Below are 17,761 nucleotides of genomic sequence, written 5' to 3'. Positions count from 1 at the left end.
TGCTTTTCCAACAGTCTTGAAGGAGTTCCCACATATGCTGAGCACTTGTTGGCTGCTTTTCCTTCACTCTGCAGTCTGACTCATCCCAAGCCATCTCAATTTGGTTGAGATCGGGGGGTTGTGGAGGCCAGCTCATCTGATGCAGCATTTCATCATTCTCCTTCTTGGTAAAATAGCCCTTATACAGCCTGCAGGTGTGTTGGGTCATTGTCCTGTGGAAAAACAAATGATAGTCCCACTAAGCCTAAACCAGATGGGATGGAGTATCGCTGCGGAATGCTGTGGTAGCCATGCTGGTTAAGTGTGCCTTGAATTCTAAATAAATCATAGATTGTGTCACCAGCAAAGCACCCCCACACTATAACACTTCTTCCTCCATGCTTTATGATGGGAAATACAAATTCGGAGATCATCCGTTCACCCACACAGCGTCTCACAAAGACACGGCGGTTGGAACCAAAAATCTCACAATTTGACTCCAGGCCAAAGGACAGATTTCCACCGGTCTAATGTCCATTGCTCTTGTTTCTTGGCCCAAGCAAGTCTCTTCTTATTGGTGTCCTTTAGTAGTGATTTCTTTGCTGCAATCTGATCATGAAGGCCTGATTCACTCAGTCTCCTCTGAACAGTTGATGTTGAGATGTGTCTGTTACTTGAACTCAGAGAAGCACTTATTTGGGTTGCAATTTCTGAGGCTGGTAACTCTGATGAACTTATCTTCTGCAGCAGAGGTAACTCTGGGTCTTCCTTTCCTGTGGCGGTCCTCATGAGAGCCAGTTTCATCATAGCGCTTGATGGTTTTTTGCGACTGCACTTGAAGAAACTTTAAAAGTTCTTGAAATTTTCTGTATTGGCTGACCTTCATGTCTTAAAGTAATGATGGACTGTCATTTCTCTTTGCTTATTTGAGCTGTTCTTGCCATAATATGGACTCTGTATTTTATCATAGGGCTATATTCTGTATACCAACCCTACCTTGTCACAACACAACTATTTGTGTTTACTACATGTCTGTGCTATGCTAGCCCCAGCGGCTGGGGGGTGGTGTGTGTGTGTGTGTGTGTGTGTGTGTGTGTGTGTGTGTGTGTGTGTGTGTGTGTGTGTGTGTGTGTGTGTGTGTGTGTGTGTGTGTGTGTGTGTGTACTACATGTCTGTGCTATGCTAGACCCAGCGGCTGGGGTGTGTGTGTGTACTACATGTCTGTGCTATGCGGCTGGGGAGCCTCTCCAGTTAGTCTTTAAACACAGTGCTGAGTTGAGTAAAGGTAACGATTACATAACGGACTGGGCCATACGCTCTTAGAAAAAGGATTCCAAAAGGGTTCTTCGGCTGTCCCCAGAGATGATGAGGGGAGCATTAGGGGGGGGGTGGAGGGGAGCATTAGGGGGGGGGGGTGTAGGGGAGGATTAGGGGGGGGTGGAGGGGAGCATTAGGGGGGGGGTGGGGGTGGAGGGGAGCATTAGGGGGGGGGGGGGTGGAGGGGAGCATTAGGGGGGGGGTGGGGGGGGAGCATTAGGGGGGGGGGGGGTGGAGGGGAGCATTAGGGGGGGGGGGTGGAGGGGAGGATTAGGGGGGGTGGAGGGGAGCCGTAGGGGAATAGAGGGGAGAGGATAGGGGGTAGAGGGGAGACAATACGGGGGAGAGGATAGGGTCATATTTTACCAGTACCACCCCCTACTCCTACTTTAGGATTCCCTGAAATATAAACATAACACACCAAACTCTCTGGCCTGGTTGGACCAGTTGTTAGCTAGTTAGCTGGTGCCCCAAGCTGAGGTAATGTGAAGTTCTTTCACTATGGCAGAGAGGATCAGGGGGGATGTCTGGGAGGGAGAAAGGAGGCGTTATTCATGGGGGAATTCAGCACCGCTAATTCCTAGGCTGCTCGTCAGATATATGTAAATTATACACGCCAGCCACAACCAACCTCATCCAGCCTCAACCATCACAAGAGACTTCATTGTCAACAAACCGTTCAGCTAGGGCTCTGCAGGAGGAGGGAGAGAGGGAGAGAAAGATTTCTTTTCACATGGCCGTGGGTTGAGACAGGGATGCAGCTTAAGCCCCACCTTCTTTAACATACAGTTGAAGTCAGAAGTTTAGATACACTTAGGTTGCAGTCAGTAAAACTCATTTTTCAACCACTCCACAAATTTCTTGTTAACAAACTATAGTTTTGGCAAGTCGGTTAGGACATCTACTTTGTGCATGACACAAGTCATTTTTCCAACAATTGTTTACAGACAGGTTATTTTACTTATAATTCACTGTATCACAATTCCAGTGGGTCAGAAGTTTGCATAAGTTTGCATTGAATGTGCCTTTTAAACAGCTTGTAAAATTCCAGAAAATGATGTCATGGCTTTAGAAGCTTCTGATCAGCTAATTGGCATCATTTGAGTACCTGTGGATGTATTTCAAGGCCTACCTTCAAACTCAGTGCCTCTTCGCTTGACATCATTGGAAAATGAAAAGAAATCAGCCAAGACCTCAGAAAAGAATTGGAGACCTCCACAAGTCTGGTTCATCTTTGGGAGCAATTTCCAAACGCCTGAAGGTACCACGTTCATCTCTACAAACATTAGTACGCAAGTATAAACACCATGGGACCACGCAGCCGTCATACCGCTCAGGAAGGAGACGCATTCTGTCTCCTAGAGATGAACGAACTTTGGTGCGAAAAGTGCAAATCAATCCCAGAACAACAGCAAAGAACCTTGTGAATTTGCTGGAGGAAACCGGTACAAAAGTGTCTATATCCACAGTAAAACAAGTCCTATATCGACATAACCTGAAAGGCCGCTCGGCAAGGAAGAAGCCATTGCTTCACAACCGCCATAAAAAGCCAGATTACGGTTTGCAACTGCACATGGGGACAAAGATCGTACTTTTTGGAGAAATGTCCTCTGGTCTGATGAAACAAAAATAGAACTGTTTGGCCATAATGACCATCGTTATGTTTGGAGGAAAAAAGGGGAAGCTTGCAAGCCGAAGAACACCATCCCAACTGTGAAGCACAAGGGTGGCAGCATCATGTTGTGCAATAAAATGCAAATTAATAACTTAATCATACAATGTGATTTTCTTGATTTTTGTTTTAGATTCCGTCTCTCACAGTTGAAGTGTACCTATGATAAAAATTACAGACCTCTACATGCTTTGTAAGTAGGAAAACCTGCAAAATCGGCAGTGTGTCAAATACTTGTTTTCCCCACTGTATGTCCCTCAGATTACACAGACACACAAAGAATTTGATAAACTCACATATATATTGGCTGAAATATCACAGTGTGCAATCACAGCAGCAAGATGTGTGACCTGTTACCACAAAAATAGGGCAACTAGTGAAGAACAAACACCATTGTGAATACAAACTATGTTTATTTATTTTCTCTTTTGTACTTTAACTATTTGCACATCGTTACAACATTGTATATAGACAAATATACTTGCTTTGGCAATGTAAACATATGTTTCCAATGGCAAAAAATCCCCTTGCAGAGAGAGAGAGCGCAGGGAGAGAGAGCGCAGAGAGAATTTAAGTGGATGGCCATATCTCCAATATTTCTATCCAATCACAACCAGTAGGTGGGTGTGTTGCGTTAGAGCTCTGTTATTACATTCACTAACATGACATACAGTACGTAGTTAAAAGGACCAAGCCTGAATCATTTGATTTGTGTCAGGAATCAAGACAAGAACAGGCTCTGAACGTCAAGAACAGACTGATGCTTTTCAACAGCTCCAAACACATTCAGTCCTGACCAACGTCTCCAAACACATTCAGTCCTGACCAACGTCTCAACACATTCAGTCCTGACCAACGTCTCCAAACACATTCAGCCCTGACCAACGTCTCCAAACACATTCAGCCCTGACCAACGTCTCCAAACACATTCAGCCCTGACCAACGTCTCCAAACACATTCAGCCCTGACCAACGTCTCCAAACACATTCAGTCCTGACCAACGTCTCCAAACACATTCAACCCTGACCAACGGCTCCAAACACATTCAACCCTGACCAACGGCTCCAAACACATTCAACCCTGACCAACGTCTCCAAACACATTCAGCCCTGACCAACGTCTCCAAACACATTCAGTCCTGACCAACGTCTCCAAACACATTCAGTCCTGACCAACGTCTCAACACATTCAGTCCTGACCAACGTCTCCAAACACATTCAGCCCTGACCAACGTCTCCAAACACATTCAGCCCTGACCAACGTCTCCAAACACATTCAGCCCTGACCAACGTCTCCAAACACATTCAGCCCTGACCAACGTCTCCAAACACATTCAGTCCTGACCAACGTCTCCAAACACATTCAACCCTGACCAACGGCTCCAAACACATTCAACCCTGACCAACGGCTCCAAACACATTCAACCCTGACCAACGTCTCCAAACACATTCAGCCCTGACCAACGTCTCCAAACACATTCAGTCCTGACCAACGTCTCCAAACACATTCAGTCCTGACCAACGTCTCAACACATTCAGTCCTGACCAACGTCTCCAAACACATTCAGCCCTGACCAACGTCTCCAAACACATTCAGCCCTGACCAACGTCTCCAAACACATTCAGCCCTGACCAACGTCTCCAAACACATTCAGCCCTGACCAACGTCTCCAAACACATTCAGTCCTGACCAACGTCTCCAAACACATTCAACCCTGACCAACGGCTCCAAACACATTCAACCCTGACCAACGGCTCCAAACACATTCAACCCTGACCAACGTCTCCAAACACATTCAGCCCTGACCAACGTCTCCAAACACATTCAGTCCTGACCAACGTCTCCAAACACATTCAGTCCTGACCAACGTCTCCAAACACATTCAACCCTGACCAACGGCTCCAAACACATTCAACCCTGACCAACGGCTCCAAACACATTCAGTCCTGACCAACGTCTCCAAACACATTCAGTCCTGACCAACGGCTCCAAACACATTCAACCCTGACCAACGGCTCCAAAAACATTCAACCCTGACCAACGGCTCCAAACACATTCAGCCCTGACCAACGTCTCCAAACACATTCAGCCCTGACCAACGTCTCCAAACACATTCAACCCTGACCAACGGCTCCAAACACATTCAGCCCTGACCAACGTCTCCAAACACATTCAGCCAACGGCTCCGTGTTGTGTTGAGTTGTTCTGAGAGCTCAAATAAAAATGTTTACAATATCTTCTTATTTTAATTTGGAAACCCTCAAGTTGATGGTTTATATTTAGGATGTTTTACAGCTTTATCATTATTTTAGATTTTTTTTTAAATCCTTTTATTTATACTGAACAAAAATATAAATGCAACATTCAACGATTTTACTGAGTTTACAGTTCATATAAGGAAATCAGTAAATACATTCATTAGGCCCTAATCCATTGATTTCACATGACTGGGAATACAGATATGCAGGCTGTTGATTGTGGCCTATGGAATGTTGTCCCTCTCCTCTTCAATGGCTGTGCGAAGTTGCTGGATATTGGTGGGAATTGGAACACGCTGTTGTATATGTCGATCCAGAGCATCCCAAACATGCTCAATGGGTGACATGTCTGGTGAGTATGCAGGCCATGGAAGAACTGGGACATTTTCAGTTTCCAGGAATTGTGTACAGATGCTTGTGACATGGGGCCGTACATTATCATGCTGAAACATGAGGTGATGGCGCAGATGAATGGCACAACAATGGGCCTCAGGATCTCGTCACGGTATCTCTGTGCATTCAAATTGCAATTGATAAAAGGCTCCTTGTTCCCAGCAGATATCACCATCCACACTGTCCTGTTGGGAGAGATAACGGTTGGTAGAGGTTGCCACCAACAGACCAGACCTGCATTGCCTCAATGGCATATAAAACACCTTATTGTCCAGTTGTCCCATTATTCTGACCAGTTGCCATTCAACTCTAGCCTTGTCCCAAATGTGTTTGTGCTGTGAACTTCTATGGTCATTCACAGCACAAACACATTTTCAACTAATTCAACAGTCTCTTCTGGTTTAACGGCTGCAGGATCAGAATATCCTCAAGACAAGCCAAGGTTATTTTTTAGGCTGCATGATGTTGTAGGACTTTTCACCAGTGTGCAGAAGTTAAAGGGGAAGTTCACCCAAAAACACTATTGGGCCCTTTATAACACTTGCCTGGACGTTTGGCAATACACCCAGACAGTTTTTAGGTCCATTGCTTGAGTATTTAGATTTCTGTATTTTATATCAAAATGCAACATTTTATGAAATTACTTAAAACGCATTCAAAACGATGTGTAGTTATTGTTAAATAAACAAAAATCGGTGTCTCTGCATTGAATTGCCAAGTATAAAAAACAAAAAACAAAGACGTACTTCGTGCTAACGCAAAGGTGTTCCACATCGTCTGTAATCCAGTCACTTCTTCATGGTTCTAAAACTGATGATTACAGGAGGCAGGACGAAGGTAATTACTTCACGGTTCTAAAACGGATGATTACAGAAGGCAGGACGAAGGTCACTTCTTCACGGTTCTAAAACTGATGATTACAGGAGGCAGGACGACGGTCACTTCTTCACGGTTCTAAAACGGATGATTACAGGTGGCAGGACGAAGGTCACTTCTTCACGGTTCTAAAACGGATGATTACAGGAGGCAGGACGAAAGTCACTTCTTCACGGTTCTAAAACTGATGATTACAGGAGGCAGGACGAAGGTCACTTCTTCACGGTTCTAAAACGGATGATTACAGGAGGCAGGACGAAGGTCACCTCTTCACGGTTCTAAAACTGATGATTACAGGAGGCAGGACGAAGGTAATTTCTTCACGGTTCTAAAACTGATGATTACAGGAGGCAGGACGAAGGTCACTTCTTCACGGTTCTAAAACTGATGATTACAGGAGGCAGGACGAAGGTCACTTATTCACGGTTCTAAAACTGATGATTACAGGAGGCAGGACGAAGGTCACTTCTTCACGGTTCTAAAACTGATGATTACAGGAGGCAGGACGAAGGTCACTTCTTCACGGTTCTGAAACTGATGATTACAGGAGGCAGGACGAAGGTCACTTTTTCACGGTTCTAAAACGGATGATTACAGGAGGCAGGACGAAGGTCCCTTCACGGTTCTAAAACTGATGATTACAGGAGGCAGGACGAAGGTCACTTCTTCATGGTTCTAAAACTGATGATTACAGGAGGCAGGACGAAGGTCACTTCTTCACGGTTCTAAAACCGATGATTACAGGAGGCAGGACGAAGGTCACTTCTTCACGGTTCTAAAACTGATAATTAGCAGCTCCCCATACTTGTAAATATAATAACAAATGGACACATATTTACCCCCTTTTTTTCCCCACAAAACTACCTCCAACTACCATAAATGTTTTAATCTGGTACCGGGTTACCTTCAGACGAGAGTGCTGTGACACACGGAGAACACAGAGCTTGATGCTCCTTTCCAATAAATATCCAAGGGTCTTATTCTGGTGACACGATGATCGATGCTTGGCTGCGGTTTGAAACATTTCAATAATAACATGATTTTTTTTTCTCCATAATAATCTCATCACGTAGGCAAGGGTTTCCCAAACACGGTCCTGACGCCCGAGTGCACATTTAGTTTTTTTTTGCACTAGCACTACACAGCTGATTCAAGTAATCAATCAAAATGATATATATATATATATATATATATATATATGGTTGTAGGATCTGTTACATAGTACATAGTACTGCTGTAGGAACTGTTACATAGTACATAGTACTGCTGTATGATCTATGTAACAGTTCTTACAGCAGTACTATGTACTATGTAACAGTTCCTACTATGTACTATGTAACAGTTCCTACAGCAGTACTATGTACTATGTAACAGTTCCTACAGCAGTACTATGTACTATGTAACAGTTCCTACAGCAGTACTATGTAACAGATCCTACAGCAGTACTATGTACTATGTAACAGATCCTACAGCAGTACTATGTACTATGTAACAGTTCCTACAGCAGTACTATGTACTATGTAACAGTTCCTACAGCAGTACTATGTAACAGATCCTACAACCATACCATGTACTATGTAACAGATCCTAAAACCATACTATGTACTATGTAACAGATCCTACAACCATACCATGTACTATGTAACAGATCCTAAAACCATACTATGTACTATGTAACAGATCATACAGCAGTACTATGTACTATGTAACAGTTCCTACAGCAGTACTATGTAACAGATCCTACAGCAGTACTATATAACAGTGTGTATTTTGCTTACAATCCGCTCTATCTTCTTATATAACTTCTGTAACATACATGGGTTTTAAGGGTGCTCATTGTTAAGTGGAAGCAGGATGTCATGTACTGTAGACTGAACCCTTGGCTCTTTATATATTTCTTCAGAATGAATCAGGTCAGCATTTTTGTTCTGCAAAAATATTCTTCTGTATGTGGGTATGTTTGGAACTGTGCAATTCCCTTACCTTTTATTGAAACAATTGAAAATGATTTGGAAGGAGGAAAGCACGTCTACTGCTTGTGTTGTCAGCGTTGAGAAAGCAAACGGACTCTGAGATATGAAACTACAGCCCTCGGTGCATAGTATCAGCCTCGTGGGTCAGCTTATGTCAATTTGACGTGAAAAGTATATATTTTGGGTATTTTTAGCTAATCCTTTTCCTACCCTTAACCTAATTCTCCTAACCCGCTACATTCGTTGTCCTAACCTACTGCTTAAGTTCTCCTAACCTGCTACAAAAAGTAAATTTTGACAAAAGCTGTATCCCTTCTAGACCAAAACCGCCTTGGTGCCCCTCAAAAAACATGTATTGTTTTCTTGACTTCTTCCCCTGCCAGGAATGGGCCGGAGCTTGAGTTCCCAAAAAATTAATTATATATTGTAAATAAAAGTATTATTAGTTATATCAGCCTGTTCCCCGCCGCTGCAGTGCGACTGATAGGCTGCTGAAGGCGATTGTAAATACACAGACATCACCCCAGCTAGTACCGAGTACCCCACTGAGCAGCAGTCCTCCACAGCGCACAGATTACTTCCTGTTTAGATTGGGCACTGGATAGTCAGAGAAGACATGGAGCAACACACTATGTAGCAGCTATTAGTGTCAGTCTAACAGTATCTACAGCTCTTAGGGGGTATCAACTATTAGTGTCAGTCTAACAGTATCTACAGCTCTTAGGGGGTATCAACTATTAGTGTCAGTCTAACAGTATCTACAGCTCTTAGGGGTATCACTATTAGTGTCAGTCTAACAGTATCTACAGCTCTTAGGGGGTATCAACTATTAGTGTCAGTCTAACAGTATCTACAGCTCTTAGGGGGTATCAACTATAGTGTCAGTCTAACAGTATCTACAGCTCTTAGGGGGTATCAACTATTAGTGTCAGTCTAACAGTATCTACAGCTCTTAGGGTATCAACTATTAGTGTCAGTCTAATAGTATCCACAGCTCTTAGGGTATCAACTATTAGTGTCAGTCTAACAGTATCTACAGCTCTTAGGGGGTATCAACTATAGTGTCAGTCTAATAGTATCCACAGCTCTTAGGGTATCAACTATAAGTGTCAGTCTAACAGTATCTACAGCTCTTAGGGGGTATCAACTATTAGTGTCAGTCTAACAGTATCTACAGCTCTTAGGGGGTATCAGCTATTAGTGTCAGTCTAACAGTATCTACAGCTCTTAGGGTATCAACTATTAGTGTCAGTCTAACAGTATCCACAGCTCTTAGGGTATCAACTATTAGTGTCAGTCTAACAGTATCCACAGCTCTTAGGGTATCAACTATTAGTGTCAGTCTAACAGTATCCACAGCTCTTAGGGTATCAACTATTAGTGTCAGTCTAACAGTATCTACAGCTCTTAGGGTATCAACTATTAGTGTCAGTCTAACAGTATCCACAGCTCTTAGGGTATCAACTATTAGTGTCAGTCTAACAGTATCCACAGCTCTTAGGGTATCAATTAGTGTCAGTCTAACAGTATCCACAGCTCTTAGGGGGTATCAACTATTAGTGTCAGTCTAACAGTATCCACAGCTCTTAGGGGGTATCAACTATTAGTGTCAGTCTAACAGTATCCACAGCTCTTAGGGGGTATCAACTATTAGTGTCAGTCTAACAGTATCCACAGCTCTTAGGGGGTATCAACTATTAGTGTCAGTCTAACAGTATCCACAGCTCTTAAGGGGTATCAACTATTAGTGTCAGTCTAACAGTATCCACAGCTCTTAAGGGGTATCAGCTATTAGTGTCAGTCTAACAGTATCCACAGCTCTTAGGGTATCAGCTATTAGTGTCAGTCTAACAGTATCTACAGCTCTTAGGGGGTATCAACTATTAGTGTCAGTCTAACAGTATCCACAGCTCTTAGGGTATCAACTATTAGTGTCAGTCTAACAGTATCCACAGCTCTTAGGGGGTAGCAGCTATTAGTGTCAGTCTAACAGTATCTACAGCTCTTAGGGTATCAACTATTAGTGTCAGTCTAACAGTATCCACAGCTCTTAGGGTATCAACTATTAGTGTCAGTCTAACAGTATCCACAGCTCTTAGGGGGTATCAACTATTAGTGTCAGTCTAAAGTATCCACAGCTCTTAGGGGTATCAGCTATTAGTGTCAGTCTAACAGTATCCACAGCTCTTAGGGTATCAACTATTAGTGTCAGTCTAACAGTATCCACAGCTCTTAGGGTATCAACTATTAGTGTCAGTCTAACAGTATTACCAGCTCTTAGGGTATCAACTATTAGTGTCAGTCTAACAGTATCCACAGCTCTTAGGGGGTATCAACTATAGTGTCAGTCTAACAGTATCCACAGCTCTTAGGGGGTATCAGCTATTAGTGTCAGTCTAACAGTATCTACAGCTCTTAGGGGGTATCAGCTATTAGTGTCAGTCTAACAGTATCTACAGCTCTTAGGGGGTATCAACTATTAGTGTCAGTCTAACAGTATCTACAGCTCTTAGGGGGTAGCAGCTATTAGTGTCAGTCTAACAGTATCCACAGCTCTTAGGGGGTATCAACTATAAGTGTCAGTCTAACAGTATCCACAGCTCTTAGGGTATCAACTATTAGTGTCAGTCTAACAGTATCCACAGCTCTTAGGGTATCAACTATTAGTGTCAGTCTAACAGTATCCACAGCTCTTAGGGTATCAACTATTAGTGTCAGTCTAACAGTATCCACAGCTCTTAGGGGGTAGCAGCTATTAGTGTCAGTCTAACAGTATCCACAGCTCTTAGGGTATCAACTATTAGTGTCAGTCTAACAGTATCTAAAGCTCTTAGGGGGTATCAGCTATTAGTGTCAGTCTAACAGTATCCACAGCTCTTAGGGGGTATCAACTATTAGTGTCATTCTAACAGTATCCACAGCTCTTAGGGTATCAACTATTAGTGTCAGTCTAACAGTATCCACAGCTCTTAGGGGGTATCAACTATTAGTGTCAGTCTACAGTATCCACAGCTCTTGGGGTATCAACTATTAGTGTCAGTCTAACGTATCCACAGCTCTTAGGGTATCAACTATTAGTGTCAGCCTAACGTACCACAGCTTGGGTATAACTATAGTGTCAGTCTAACACTATCCACAGCTCTAGGGTATCAACTATTAGTGTCAGTCTAACAGTATCCACAGCTCTTAGGGTATAACTATTAGTGTCAGTCTAACAGTATCCACAGCTCTTAGGGTATCAACTATTGTGTCAGTCTAACAGTATCACAGCTCTTAGGGGTAAGCTATTAGTGTCAGTCTAACGTATCCAAGTCTTAGGGGTCAACTATAAGTGTCAGTCTAACAGTATCCACAGCTCTTAGGGGGTAGCAGCTATTAGTGTCAGTCTAACAGTATCTACAGCTCTTAGGGGGTAGCAGCTATTAGTGTCAGTCTAACAGTATCCACAGCTCTTAGGGGGTATCAACTATAGTGTCAGTCTAACAGTATCCACAGCTCTTAGGGGGTATCAACTATAAGTGTCAGTCTAACAGTATCCACAGCTCTTAGGGTATCAACTATTAGTGTCAGTCTAACAGTATCCACAGCTCTTAGGGGGTATCAACTATTAGTGTCAGTCTAACAGTATCCACAGCTCTTAGGGTATCAACTATTAGTGTCAGTCTAACAGTATCCACAGCTCTTAGGGGGTATCAACTATTAGTGTCAGTCTAACAGTATCCACAGCTCTTAGGGTATCAACTATTAGTGTCAGCCTAACAGTATCCACAGCTCTTAGGGTATCAACTATTAGTGTCAGTCTAACACTATCCACAGCTCTTAGGGTATCAACTATTAGTGTCAGTCTAACAGTATCCACAGCTCTTAGGGTATCAACTATTAGTGTCAGTCTAACAGTATCCACAGCTCTTAGGGTATCAACTATTAGTGTCAGTCTAACAGTATCCACAGCTCTTGGGTATCAAACTATAGTGTCAGTCTAACAGTATCTACAGCTCTTAGGGGGTATCAGCTATTAGTGTCAGTCTAACAGTATCTACACTCTTAGGGTATCACTTTGTCAGCAACGTATCCACAGCTTTTGGGGTATCAACTATAAGTGTCAGTCTAACAGTATCCACAGCTCTTAGGGTATCAACTATTAGTGTCAGTCTAACACTATCCACAGCTCTTAGGGTATCAACTATTAGTGTCAGTCTAACGTATCCACAGCTCTTAGGGTATCACTATTAGTGTCAGTCTACTATCCACAGCTCTTAGGTGTACAAACTATTAGTGTCAGTCTAACAGTATCCACAGCTCTTAGGGTATCAACTATTAGTGTCAGTCTAACAGTATCCACAGCTCTTAGGGTATCAACTATTAGTGTCAGTCTCACAGTATCCACAGGTCTTAGGGTATCACCTATTAGTGTCAGTCTAATAGTATCTACAGCTCTTAGGGGGTATCAGCTATTAGTGTCAGTCTAACAGTATCTACAGCTCTTAGGGGGTATCAGCTATTAGTGTCAGTCTAACAGTATCCACAGCTCTTAGGGTATCAACTATTAGTGTCAGTCTAACAGTATCCACAGCTCTTAGGGGGTAGCAGCTATTAGTGTCAGTCTAACAGTATCTACAGCTCTTAGGGTATCAACTATTAGTCAGTCTAACAGTATCTACAGCTCTTAGGGGGTAACAACTATTAGTGTCAGTCTAACAGTATCCACAGCTCTTAGGGTATCAACTATTAGTGTCAGTCTAACAGTATCCACAGCTCTTAGGGTATCAACTATTAGTGTCAGTCTAACAGTATCCACAGCTCTTAGGGGGACAACTATTAGTGTCAGTCTAACAGTATCCACAGCTCTTAGGGTATCAACTATTAGTGTCAGTCTAACAGTATCCACAGCTCTTAGGGTATCAACTATTAGTGTCAGTCTAACAGTATCCACAGCTCTTAGGGGGTATCAACTATAGTGTCAGTCTAACAGTATCCACAGCTCTTAGGGTATCAACTATTAGTGTCAGTCAACACTATCCACAGCTTTAGGGTATCAAACTATTAGTGTCAGTCTAACAGTATCCACAGCTCTTAGGGTATCAACTATTAGTGTCAGTCTAACACTATCCACAGCTCTTGGGTATCAACTATTAGTGTCAGTCTCAACAGTATCCACAGCTCTTGGGTATCAACTATTAGTGTCAGTCTAACAGTATCCACAGCTCTTAGGGTATCAACTATTGTGTCAGTCTACAGTATCCACTGCTCTTAGGGGTATCACTATTAGTGTCAGTCTAACAGTATCTACAGCTCTTAGGTTCAACTATTGTGTCAGTCTAACGGTATCCACAGCTCTTAGGGGGTATCAACTATTAGTGTCAGTCAACAGTATCCACAGCTCTTAGGGTATCAGCTATTAGTGTCAGTCTAACAGTATCTACAGCTTAGGGGTATCAGCTATTAGTGTCAGTCTAACAGTATCTACAGCTCTTAGGGGGTATCAACTATTAGTGTCAGTCTAACAGTATCTACAGCTCTTAGGGGGTATCAGCTATTAGTGTCAGTCTAACAGTATCTACAGCTCCTAGGGGTATCAACTATTAGTGTTAGTCTAACAGTATCCACAGCTCTTAGGGGGTAGCAGCTATTAGTGTCAGTCTAACAGTATCCACAGCTCTTAGGGGGTATCAACTATTAGTGTCAGTCTAACAGTATCCACAGCTCTTAGGGTATCAACTATTAGTGTCAGTCTAACAGTATCCACAGCTCTTAGGGGGTAGTAGCTATTAGTGTCAGTCTAACAGTATCCACAGCTCTTAGGGGGTAGCAGCTATTAGTGTCAGTCTAACAGTATCTACAGCTCTTAGGGTATCAACTATTAGTGTCTGTCTAACAGTATCTACAGCTCTTAGGGGGTATCAACTATTAGTGTCAGTCTAACAGTATCTACAGCTCTTAGGGGGTAACAACTATTAGTGTCAGTCTAACAGTATCCACAGCTCTTAGGGTATCAACTATTAGTGTCAGTCTAACAGTATCCACAGCTCTTAGGGGGTATCAACTATAAGTGTCAGTCTAACAGTATCCACAGCTCTTAGGGTATCAACTATTAGTCAGTCTAACCGTATCCACAGTTCTTAGGGGGTATCAACTATTAGTGTCAGTCTAACAGTATCTACAGCTCTTAGGGGGTATCAACTATTAGTGTCTGTCTAACAGTATCCACAGCTCTTAGGGTATCAACTATTAGTTACAGTCTAACAGTATCCACAGCTCTTAGGGGGTAGCAGCTATTAGTGTCAGTCTAACAGTATCCACAGCTCTTAGGGGGTATCAACTATAAGTGTCAGTCTAACAGTATCCACAGCTCTTAGGGTATCAACTATTAGTGTCAGTCTAACAGTATCCAAGCTTAGGGGGGTAGCAGCTATTAGTGTCAGTCTAACAGTATCCACAGCTCTTAGGGTATCAACTATTAGGGTCAGTCTAACAGTATCTAAAGTCTTAGGGGGTATCAACTATAGTGTCAGTCTAACAGTATCCACAGCTTTAGGGGGTATCAACTATTAGTGTCATTCTAACAGTATCCACAGCTCTTAGGGTATAACTATTAGTGTCAGTCTAACAGTATCCACAGCTCTTAGGGGGTATACAACTATTAGTGTCAGTCTAACAGTATCCACAGCTCTTAGGGGGTATCACACTATTAGTGTAGTCTACAGTATCCACAGCTCTTAGGGTATCAAACTATTAGTGTCAGTCTAACACTATCCCAGCTCTAGGGTATCAACTATTAGTGCAGTCTAACAGGTCCACAGCTCTTAGGGTATCAACTATTAGTCAGTCTAACAGTATCCACAGCTCTTAGGGTATCAACTATTAGTGTCAGTCTAACAGTATCCACAGCTCTTAGGGGGTAGCAGCTATTAGTGTCAGTCTAACAGTATCCACAGCTCTTAGGGGGTATCAACTATAAGTGTCAGTCTAACAGTATCCACAGCTCTTAGGGGGTAGCAGCTATTAGTGTCAGTCTAACAGTATCTACAGCTCTTAGGGGGTAGCAGCTATTAGTGTCAGTCTAACAGATCTCACAAGCTCTTAGGGGGTAACAATATAGTGTCAGTCTAACAGTATCCACAGCTCTTAGGGGTATCAACTTAGTGTCAGTCTAACAGTATCCACAGCTCTTAGGGTATCAACTATTAGTGTCAGTCTAACAGTATCCACAGCTCTTAGGGTATCAACTATTAGTGTCAGTCTAACAGTATCCACAGCTCTAGGGGTATCAACTATTAGTGTCAGTCTAACAGTATCCACAGCTCTTAGGGTATCAACTATTAGTGTCAGCCTAACAGTATCACCAGCTCTTAGGGTATCAACTATTAGTGTCAGTCTAACACTAACCACAGCTCTAGGTATCAACTATTAGTGTCAGTCTAACAGTATCCACAGCTCTTAGGGTATCAACTATTAGTGTCAGTCTACAAGTATCCACAGCTTTAGGGTATTAACTATAGTGTAGTCTAACAGTATCCACAGCTCTTAGGGGGTAACAACTATTAGTGTCCATCTAACAGTATCTACAGCTCTTAGGGGGTATCAGCTATTAGTGTCAGTCTAACAGTATCTACAGCTTTAGGGGTATCAGCTATTAGTGTCGTCTAACAGTATCCACCGCTCTTAGGGTATCAAATATTAGTGTCAGTCAACACTATCCACAGCTTTAGGGTATCAAACTATAGTGTCAGTCTTACAGTATCCACAGCTTTAGGGTATCAACTATTAGTGTCAGTAACAGTATCCACAGCTCTTAGGGGGTGCAGCTTTAGTGTCAGTCTAACAGTATCCACAGCTCTTAGGGGGTACACGCTATTAGTGTCAGTCTAACAGTATCTACAGCTCTTAGGGTATAACTATTAGTCAGTCTAACAGTATCTACAGCTCTTAGGGGGTAACAACTATTAGTGTCAGTCTAACAGTATCCACAGCTCTTAGGGTATCAACTATTAGTGTCAGTCTAACAGTATCTACAGCTCTTAGGGGGTAACAACTATTAGTGTCAGTCTAACAGTATCCACAGCTCTTAGGGTATCAACTATTAGTGTCAGTCTAACAGTATCCACAGCTCTTAGGGGGTATCAACTATAAGTGTCAGTCTAACAGTATCCACAGCTCTTAGGGTATCAACTATTAGTGTCAGTCTAACACTATCCACAGCTCTTAGGGTATCAACTATTAGTGTCAGTCTAACAGTATCCACAGCTCTTGGGTATCAACTATTAGTGTCAGTCTAACACTACCACAGCTCTTAGGGTATCAACTATTAGTGTCAGTCTAACAGTATCCACAGCTCTTAGGGTATCAACTATTAGTGTCAGTCTACAGTATCCACAGCTCTTAGGGTATCAACTATTAGTGTCAGTCTAACAGTATCCACAACTCTTAGGGTATCACTATTAGTGTCAGTCTAACAGTATCTACAGCTCTTAGGGGGTATCAGCTATTAGTGTCAGTCTAACAGTATCCACAGCTCTTAGGGGGTAGCAAATATAGTGTCAGTCTAACAGTATCCACAGCTCTTAGGGGGTATCAACTATTAGTGTCAGTCTAACAGTATCTACAGCTCTTAGGGGGTAGTAGCTATTAGTGTCAGTCTAACAGTATCCACAGCTCTTAGGGGGTAGCAGCTATTAGTGTCAGTCTAACAGTATCTACAGCTCTTAGGGTATCAACTATTAGTGTCAGTCTAACAGTATCCACAGCTCTTAGGGTATCAACTATTAGTGTCAGTCTAACAGTATCCACAGCTCTTAGGGTATCAACTATAAGTGTCAGTCTAACAGTATCTACAGCTCTTAGGGTATCAACTATTAGTGTCAGTCTAACACTATCCACAGCTCTTAGGGGGTATCAACTATAAGTGTCAGTCTAACAGTATCCACAGCTCTTAGGGTATCAACTATTAGTCAGTCTAACCGTATCCAACAGTCTTAGGGGGTATCAACTATTAGTGTCAGTCTAACAGTATCTACAGCTCTTAGGGGTATAAACTATTAGTGTCGTCTAACAGTATCCACAGCTTTAGGGGTATTCACTATTAGTGTCAGTCTAACAGTATCCACAGCTCTTAGGGGTATCAACTATTAGTGTCAGTCTAACAGTATCCACAGCTCTTAGGGGGTATCAGCTATTAGTGTCAGTCTAACAGTATCCACAGCTCTTAGGGGGTAGTAGCTATTAGTGTCAGTCTAACAGTATCCACAGCTCTTAGGGGGTATCAACTATTAGTGTCAGTCTAACAGTATCCACAG

The 17,761-nt window shown here is 42.6% G+C and overlaps 1 protein-coding gene across 1 annotated transcript in view; it reads left to right on the top strand.

Moving 5' to 3' along the window:
- LOC120053570 (atrial natriuretic peptide receptor 3-like) overlaps window positions 1-17,761 on the top strand; it is an 83,310-nt gene that overhangs the window by 39,116 nt on the left and 26,433 nt on the right. The window lies entirely within an intron of this gene.

The sequence above is a fragment of the Salvelinus namaycush genome, chromosome 1 (assembly GCF_016432855.1).
Source record: "Salvelinus namaycush isolate Seneca chromosome 1, SaNama_1.0, whole genome shotgun sequence".
NCBI lineage: Eukaryota > Metazoa > Chordata > Actinopteri > Salmoniformes > Salmonidae > Salvelinus > Salvelinus namaycush.
This window is presented reverse-complemented; position numbering and strand designations above follow the sequence as displayed.